This window comes from Populus nigra, chromosome 4 (assembly GCF_951802175.1).
Source record: "Populus nigra chromosome 4, ddPopNigr1.1, whole genome shotgun sequence".
Lineage (NCBI taxonomy): Eukaryota > Viridiplantae > Streptophyta > Magnoliopsida > Malpighiales > Salicaceae > Populus > Populus nigra.
This window is the reverse complement of record NC_084855.1, coordinates 20016005-20025020: the sequence shown is the minus strand read 5'-3', so window position 1 is coordinate 20025020 and position 9016 is coordinate 20016005. Positions and strand designations below refer to the sequence as shown.

The window sequence follows — 9016 nt, the reverse complement described above, 5'->3', positions numbered from 1 at the left end:
AAAACAAAAAAAAAAAGAGTTTCGATTGCAGTTGACAATCTAGACATTCATACGTTATCTGCTCCTTTCAATACGACGCTAGAAAAAGAAAGACAACAGAGGAAGGATCTAAAATATTGACCATACCTCTTGATTGAGTAATTGCAAAAGGTGCCTCATTGCAAGGCATTCCGCAAGAAGACCAGCTCCTGGAAGCGACAGGCTCCTTTGATTGACAGGCTTAAATTCTTGTGGTGGCCAATAATCAAAAGCTCATACAGGCTTAAATTCCCGATTCCATTCAAGAAGAACCTGTCCCACTGGCTCAAATACACCTGCCCACATGGTGTGGTTAATGCAAAACCTTTTGTATACAATCCAGCTGCATCTTTGACAGTCGAGGATAACAAGCAAGGCAGCTCAACGCTTCGATGGTTTGTGCCCACTTCTGCAGTCTCTTTCAACCCTTATCCTGATTTCCTCCAAATTTGGATGAACATCAAGGCCAGTCATCGGCAGTGGAGTCAAAAGCTCACCGGCACCAATCCATAGAGAAAGGTACATGAGCCCTTTCCAGGACTAGCAGAAAATTCTATTTCCATTGCTTTGCTCACAGGAGGAAAAATCAGGATGCGAAGAATTCTTTCACTTCTTCTTTTTGCTTGCGTACTCGTGCTCTTCGCAACCATCCCGGACACAATCGACGTGTAGTCTTTCAATCAGATCCTGAACAGGCTCCAGTGATCGCAAAGATGCTACAGCACTAGGATTCTCGCAACAGGGTATTTTGACCTCTATCAGAGTCTTATGGAGCAATGAGGCCATTGTCCTCATTCCTTTCATTGCATCCCTCAACTTCAAACTTTGCCAGTTTACAGCACCCTCTACCAATCTCGATCAACCCCATGTTCGTCAAATCTGCCGAGTTTTTATAGACAATGATTCCAGGCCTGAACACAAGCCAACCCCATCAAGCTGCATCTCCAAGGCCACACGTATCCCCATGAAACTGCCCCAATTTAAGCAGTTTCAACTCAGGACATTTTGAAAGAAGCGCTTCCAAAGCCAAAGCACTATCCCTGACATTCTGGTAAACATCCGGAACCAACTCCTGTAAAAGAGGAAGGGCAGCGAAAAAATCCACCAACCCCGCTTTACCAATCCTTGCATCCTCCTTCGTGTATCCATCATCTTCAGGTTCCCCTCTAGTGCTCCCCAAGGACGCCATATCAACGAGATGCCTAACCCTTAATTTAAGACAGTTAGCAGCAATAGCTAGCAAGGTCTCGTCACCAACGCATCCAATGTAACTTGGATCATCGAAATTACAAACAATTAATAAACTTGGTTGGACCAGTGCAAGCTGCAGTGATTGCGTGAATCTCGTCAGACTTAAAACCATCAGTTAAAAGATCCAAGGATTTCAAGGCCTTGGACACCCTGGGATAGACTTGCAAAAACTGGAGGGATATGCTCAGTCGAGTAATAAAAACAGGATAGGTCGAGGCTAGTAAGGGCCTGGCAGTGCTCAAAACAGAGGGAATAATTCATTTCCATGACGAAGGGACGAGGAGCGTTGATGCGAAGGGATGAGCTTGACATGGCTCAGTCGCGGCCACGAGGATGCGGAGGATGGAAGGAGATTTTAATATGCATGGTAGCGAATTTTTTGGTTACATGTAGTATTGTTATATTTATATAAATATATATTTATTATTAATAAATACTTAATTTGTTTTTAATATTAATATAATATTAGATTAATAAATTTAAAGTATATATATAAAGTTTATAAGACAAAAATACTTTGCTAAAAAAATTATAAAGTTATTCCAAAATGTTCATAATTTCTTAAATATTGAATATTTATTAAAGCTATAAATTCTTAAATTGATAATAATTAAAATTTTTAATTCTATTTAATTAAAATTAAAATTTATATTCAGCCCAACATATTAGAAACTTAATGAGTCACACACATTAAGAACATTTATTCAGAATTTCTAGGATGATTTAATTATGTATGACTTGATTAAAATCTATTTTAGAAATGAAGGACTAGAATATAATTAATATAAAGATTATATTTCTAGACCTAGAAAAATCAAGTAAGCATTTGATTGAGTTAATTTAAAAAATTATCATGAATTAATATATGATTATTATTCAAGGGCAAATTGATATTTTGTCAATTTATAGGGTTTTTTAGATTTGTTTATAAATAGTAAGCCATGTCCTTTATTTTTATGAGTTGTTGCCTATTAGATAAAAAAGCTACAAATACACAGAATTAGAACTAGCACTCTAGGCATAGTAATATCTCTATTTTAAATAGGGATTTAGAAGATTTCTCACGGGTGGTTTGTGTGAATTACCGTTGGAGACCAGACAATTAGACAACTTGTAGTTTGCGACAACCCAACATTTAAAGAATTATTCAAAACAAAAAAAATCAGATTTTCAAGTAATAAATTTCTATAAAACTCCATATTTATCTAACAAAATTTTAGAAATTTTAGAATAATTTTATTTTATAATTTTCACTACATGTATGATATTCAAAAAACTAACCTATCGAGAATAAATGGTGATGGAGGTTGTTAGAGGGAAAGCCAAATGAAGGGTGGAGGAGGAGGAAAGGGTCCGAGGCGGTGAAGGATAGGAGATCAGAATGACCCTAATGAGAGAGCAAAGAGAGGTCGAGGTGAGTCATTGATATGAAACAGGTAGGAATGATGTGGATATCACATGCGTTGCCACGTAATGTGAGGGAGGTGCTGGTGCATCTCTCTAGAGCTAGGAATTTCCTGTTTACCAGGGAGAGCGAATTTCAGGTTCGAGTATCAGAAACTAATGTAAAATGGTTGACAAAATCACATTCGGCAGATCGTTGAGGGTAGTAGCCATAGCCCTTGCAAATGCCCTTTTGCCTTGACAACCAGCTAACGTTCCTCTTTGCTTGTGGTTTGGTGGGTTGTTGATTTGAAAAAGAGAGAGGAGAAGAATGCATGGAGGTGGACACACTGATTTTTGGTTTTGATTTTGCTGCTGATTGAAAAAAAAATATTAAATTAATTTCTTATATGTTTTTGATAATTTGAATGTTCTGATATTAAAAATTAAAAAATTATATTATTTTAATATATTTCAATTTGAAAAGTATTTTTATAAACCATATTAAATATTAATGTTTAGATGATCACAAGCTTTTTTTAACTACTTATGCTTTAAGTTGAGTTTCTAAAGATTTTTATACACTATCATATGATATATGGAAGGCGGGTATGGTGACATTACATCTATAAAAGGTGGGGTAGCGGTGGCCATGTAGAGCCACGTGATTTTATCTTAACTAAATTGCTCTATTTGTTTTCCAAAACAGTTTTAATCTTATTTTATATCAAACTCATTTAATTGTGTATTTTATTTTAAAATAGTCACAAATGACATATAAGCACAAATGTGCGCCTCACTAAACTATGCTATTTTTTCAAATAAGATTAGTTAAGTCTTTATCCAAGTGACCAACTATGATATTCATCAATCACATTAGTCTCCGTCCAAATAACATACTATATCTATATTCATAGTCTACATCTAAACATCCGACTATAATACCATCAAACCTCAATAGTCTTTGTCCAAACGACAAACTATATATGTATCCATAATCTATGTCCAAACATCTGACTATAATACCATCAAACCTCTTTAGTCTTCGTCTAAACGACATACTATATCTATGTCGATAGTCTATATCCAAATGTCCAACTATGATACCATTAAATCTCATTATTCTTCATCCAAATGGTAGACTATATCTGTATCTATAGTCTACATCCAATCATCCAACTATGATACTATTAAATCTCATTGGTCTTCGTCCAAACAACAAACTATTTATCAATAGTCCCTTAGTTGCCATCCCTGACCAACTAAGTCCATAATCTCCATTACAAGGGTTGACTATGTAATCAAATCCTTAACCTGTACTTAAATGACTAATTTTCTTATACATTATCAATTCTACTATTGTGGTCACTTATATTCACGTATCAATTATCATTGTTGTGGTTGGTCAAATTCAAATATTTTTTGCTATCATTGCGTTTGATTATTATTTATTTATAGATTACAACCATTATTACTTACTACAATTACATATTTATGTCTATCATTACAATTGATTTCAATAACATACACAATTACCGCGTTTGTGGTCAATAACAACCACATATACATCACAACCTCGTAAGCATAATTCTTGTAACAAACAATTATACACAACATAATTAAATAACATTGTAAATCTAACAAATTACAAAGGCATTTTAAATAACTTGAAATGCAAGGGTGAGACAATACCTTACAGGCAAACTACATGTGATTATGCATACAACTAAAAATATGGCTCAAGAGACATGAGACATGAGTTTTTTTATTTTTCATGTCTTGATTCAAAATGGTTTGGTTACCTTAAAATAAAAATTGCTTGAATGATTTATTTTTCACCTTACAAAAGGGTGTCCAAACACTGTTTTAAGCAAATATCAAATTATTTTTGAAATCAAAAGGCAAAATTCAATTTTTTTAGGATTATTTTGGAAAATAGGTATATTATAAAACTGATGTGGTTAAAATATTTTGAATAAAGCCATGAAATCATTCGTGAGGGTCAATTTTATGAGTTTAAAAGGGGTTGACTCTTAGCATTTTGTATGACACACCTTGTGGTTCGACCATTTATGCTATTATATTTATCCAATTATGGACAACAATATAATGCCAAATTATTACTTTCACAAAAATATCTTTTGACTTCAAAACAACAAAGAAATAGAAAAGACATGTTTCATTAAAAAGATAAGATGCAACTCTAAAATAAAAATGCATACTAGAGAAGCTTCATAACAAAATGATTGACAATGTAACACCCTTCTTAGATTAGCTTTCCCAGCAATATCTGTGTCTCATTAGCGTTTACAAACCACTTGTTATGTTGAATATGATTCAGTGACAATATGATAGATGGCATTATCTTTTATAAACTTAACTTATTCATTGTTCATCAGCTTACAAACTTGATATTATGAAATTCTTATGATTTTTAGTTGAGTAGCTTTGAACAAAGATGAAGATGTTTGATGTATTTGGTTTACAACAAATTACAATGAATTATGAGGTATGCAATATGTATCTTTGAAGAACTTGCGGTGTTGAAGGCAATAATTGACAAACTTTGATTAACTAGATAAGTATCAGAAACAATCTTATGATATGGGTGTTGAGGGGGAGAAAAAGGCATATTTATAGTGAGCTTCCATGTATGAGGCTTCCTTTCGAAGCGAATGGTTTGTCTTATTAGATTAGTTAACCAAGCCATCCTATTTCTCAAGAAGTTATCTTGCTTTTAACTAGGCTGAACTCTCCTATTAGCTTCCAGTAGATTTTTGTAAAGGTTGGCATTTAAGGCTGAGCCTATATTTTCCTTTAAATGAAAAATATGCAAGTTTGTAAAAAATATATGATATGCATTTGAAAAAAAAAAGGTAAATTGAATACAAGTTCGTCTTTCAAGGAGTGGCAATAGTCATCATCTAGTGTTTTATTACACCAACAAGGAAATTCATATTCTTCTCAATCAATTTGTTATAAATCAAAATCTAGTAAAATCTATGTGACGACTATTGGCCACCCAAAAGTCTTGGAATTCAGGATGCTATATGTCGGGTTTTCCTTGATGCAATTTATAGATGACACTACAACTTAAGGATAGGCTATAATCTTTAAGTAAATATGGGTAGATTTTCTACTTGGTCTTAAAAAGATCTTGGATTTGCCTAGTTATGATCTTCGTAAAAACAATATGGGGGTATTGCGAGGAATGGTTAAGGTATGTATGCCCACCATTAATTATCAAGTAGGTACTCAGATATGAGTTGGATGTTTCATGCATCTGAACCCTGACTAATAGTTATAGGGCAGACTGCTAATCCCCCACCTAACCTATAAGCTTGTGTGTGCTTTAGAAAATTAATGCAAGCGATGAAGGAGGTATTAATCCATACAATGCATGAACAATATGTACAAAAATTGAAGCATTTAAACAATATTTACAAATGGTAGGTTGAAAATAAATATAGACCAAATAATTAAAACATAACAAAGAAGCAAACTACAAAACTTAGTCCAGGAGTGTCCCTAGTGGAGTCCCTATTTTGTCACACGTGTGTGGCGTCGCGATAAACGTGCTCCCGAATCAGGATCTTTGTAGTGATGGGTGAAAAGACCAATTAATTCTTGTTTCTTATAAAAAAAAAGGATTGGAGTCACCACCCAGTATTTTTTTTATTACTAGGCACCCTAACTAGTCTTTTTGGTCTGAACAAGGAGGCTGGTATTGTATAGGGAGGACATATTATCTGTGGTGCACCTTCCTAAGATATGCTGCATTATTTATTTATCTAATATAAACTAATGTATTGTTGTGTTTTCTAACTGTTAGTCTATCTAAGGTTTAAGAAAAGTCCTCAGTAAGGACATTCTTAACTTACAATGTTAAAACCTAACTATTCTAATGTTAAAACATATTTTTTACATTTTCTTTTAATATCAGGAATACATCTTACATATAAGTTTGTAATCCTTGATATCCAACAAACAAAATATTTTTTTTGATATTTTTAAAATGTAGAACAAGTTCTCATGGATTTCATAAACTGTTTATTAAATAAAAAACACACGCAAATATATCAACAAAATTTTTTTCTTGAATTTTTGTATTTAAAGATGCTAAATCATACATTGTATTGCTTTTTTTTTTTTAATTTATTTATACAAATATCATTTATTTATATTTTTGAGAGACTTGGCCATATGCAATTTAAAATAAAGTTGTATTATTGAAAGAAAGAGTTTTGTTGTTTTTGTAAAAGGAAACTAATTTATTTAATTCTAAAAAGCACCTTGCGTGTAGGTCACAATTTCAAATATTAAATATACAGGGATAAAAAATATAGGGAACTCAAAATTAATTGCAAGATGATCTTTTAAAAATTTGAAAACTTATTAAAATTAGACTTAGGCCATGTTTGACAAAACACAAATAACATGTTTTTATCAAAGATATTTTAACCACGATATCAATTCAAGACAAATTATCATTCATTAACTCAAAATCAAACAACGCACATAAAACCCAAATAATCCAAACGAATCAACACCAACCCAAACATAATCCATGAATCGAAAATCAATACTCAAATCAACATAAACTCAATATTTAATGTTCAAATAGCAATCACAACCTTAAAAAAATATAACCCACAATTCAACACAAATTATCAAGTCATTTCAAGAGAAAAACACACATCAAACCAAATTAATAGTGTCCAAATAGTTTAAAAATCATACACAATAATAAGCATTTTGTCCTAAATTTCACAACATTATAGTGATTTGTTCAAAAAAGATTTTTTGGTTATAGATCGACCTCCCAAGGTGTTTGATGTGTCCAAAATATATTAAAATTGACATTGGAAGTATAGGAACATTGGCGAGGTGGGATCTCCACGCGCCACCACCACCACCAGTGCGCTGTTATAGTTGGGAGAGCTTGAGCTGATCTATCTGAAATGCCTCAGTCTCCACTTTGCTCCTATACTAGCAGTGACACCCATCGCTACTCGAGGGAGGAGATCTAGTGGTCCAATGTTTTGGTTTCTTCTCTCTTTCAATTGGTTTTTTTTCCATTCTTTTAGTTCTCTTTACATGTTAATGGTTGTTATGGTGTCACTATTACCTATGGACGGTGTTGAAGCTTGTCTTCATGGTTGATGAAGGGGTATTGGTTGACGAAGAGGTTGTTAAGTGGAGAGGCTATTGGGTTTCAATCATAACTGGGTTAATAGGTCATCAATGGTGTTGTCTTGGATTTGGTGAGGCTAGGAACAACAACATTGAGGTTGGACCATGACTGGTTTTGGACAAAGTTTTTTGACAATGGAGATGGAGGCAAATAAAGGTTGGTTTAAGGGAGGAAGGCTGAAGTTACTTAGTGAGGGGGGTTGGCTTGGTTTTAGGAGTTGGACAAGGATGCCTACTTTTAGGTTTGTTTCATTATCTTCCATATATATATGGTTTGCTAGTCAGAAGAAAAAAGTAAAAAAAGGGACAATATGTTTTTGAGACTGTAAGGAATAAAGAGATGGGTTTTATTTCAAGGTTGGTAGTGTTTGCTTTTAAGGCATGGAGAGGCTACTAGCAAAGGGGAAAACAATGACTATTGATTAGCCTGAAGAAAAGGTGGTGTGGAGATAAGTGTTTTTTTAAAGGAGAAAAATCTAAATGATGTAACAATCACTTTTCCACTAAAATTTCCTGTATAGAAAGATCATTTTACAAGTTTTTTACACCACTTTATACCAAGTAGGTATAATGGTACTAATTGCATTTTAAGTTCCCTTGTTGAATTCCATCCATTCTGCTAAACTCGTTAATTACTTCAATGGCAAGCTTTCTTGTTAATGCATTTGCTGTAAGGTTTTCTTTGCCTTTTCTGTAGTGGATTTGATAGCTTAGTCTTAACAGTTTAGTCAGTCCTTTTTATTGTAAGGGTGTATGAATCTTCTACTCCAGATGATACTTGAGACTTTCATAGTCTGTTTTAATAACAAACTGATTGTGCTCTAAGTAATGCCTCCAATATTTTACTACTATTAAAATTGCCATGTATTCCTTTTTATAGATTCCTTTTTATAGATTGATAATCCTAAATGTTTCACACCCAATGCTAGATTGAAAAGAGCTAAATGTTTCACACCTAGTCTATTGGTGCAAGCATTAGTTTCCAGCACAAAGACCTTCTCAAAATCTAGCAATGCTAATACTAGTGTTGTACACAAGGCTTCCTTTAACCTATCTAAAGCTACCTAAGCCAATGCATTCCACCAAATGCTATTCTTTTTCAACAACTCAGTTAATGGTTTACTACCAATTCTAAAATTCTTGATGAATTTCTTGTAGCAACCAGCTAACT

General features: G+C 33.4%; 1 pseudogene; it reads right to left on the bottom strand.

Moving 5' to 3' along the window:
• Positions 1 to 5: 5 nt before the first annotated feature.
• Positions 6 to 1594, bottom strand: LOC133691629 (F-box/LRR-repeat MAX2 homolog A-like; annotated as a pseudogene).
• Between the last annotated feature and the right edge of the window lie 7422 nt (positions 1595 to 9016).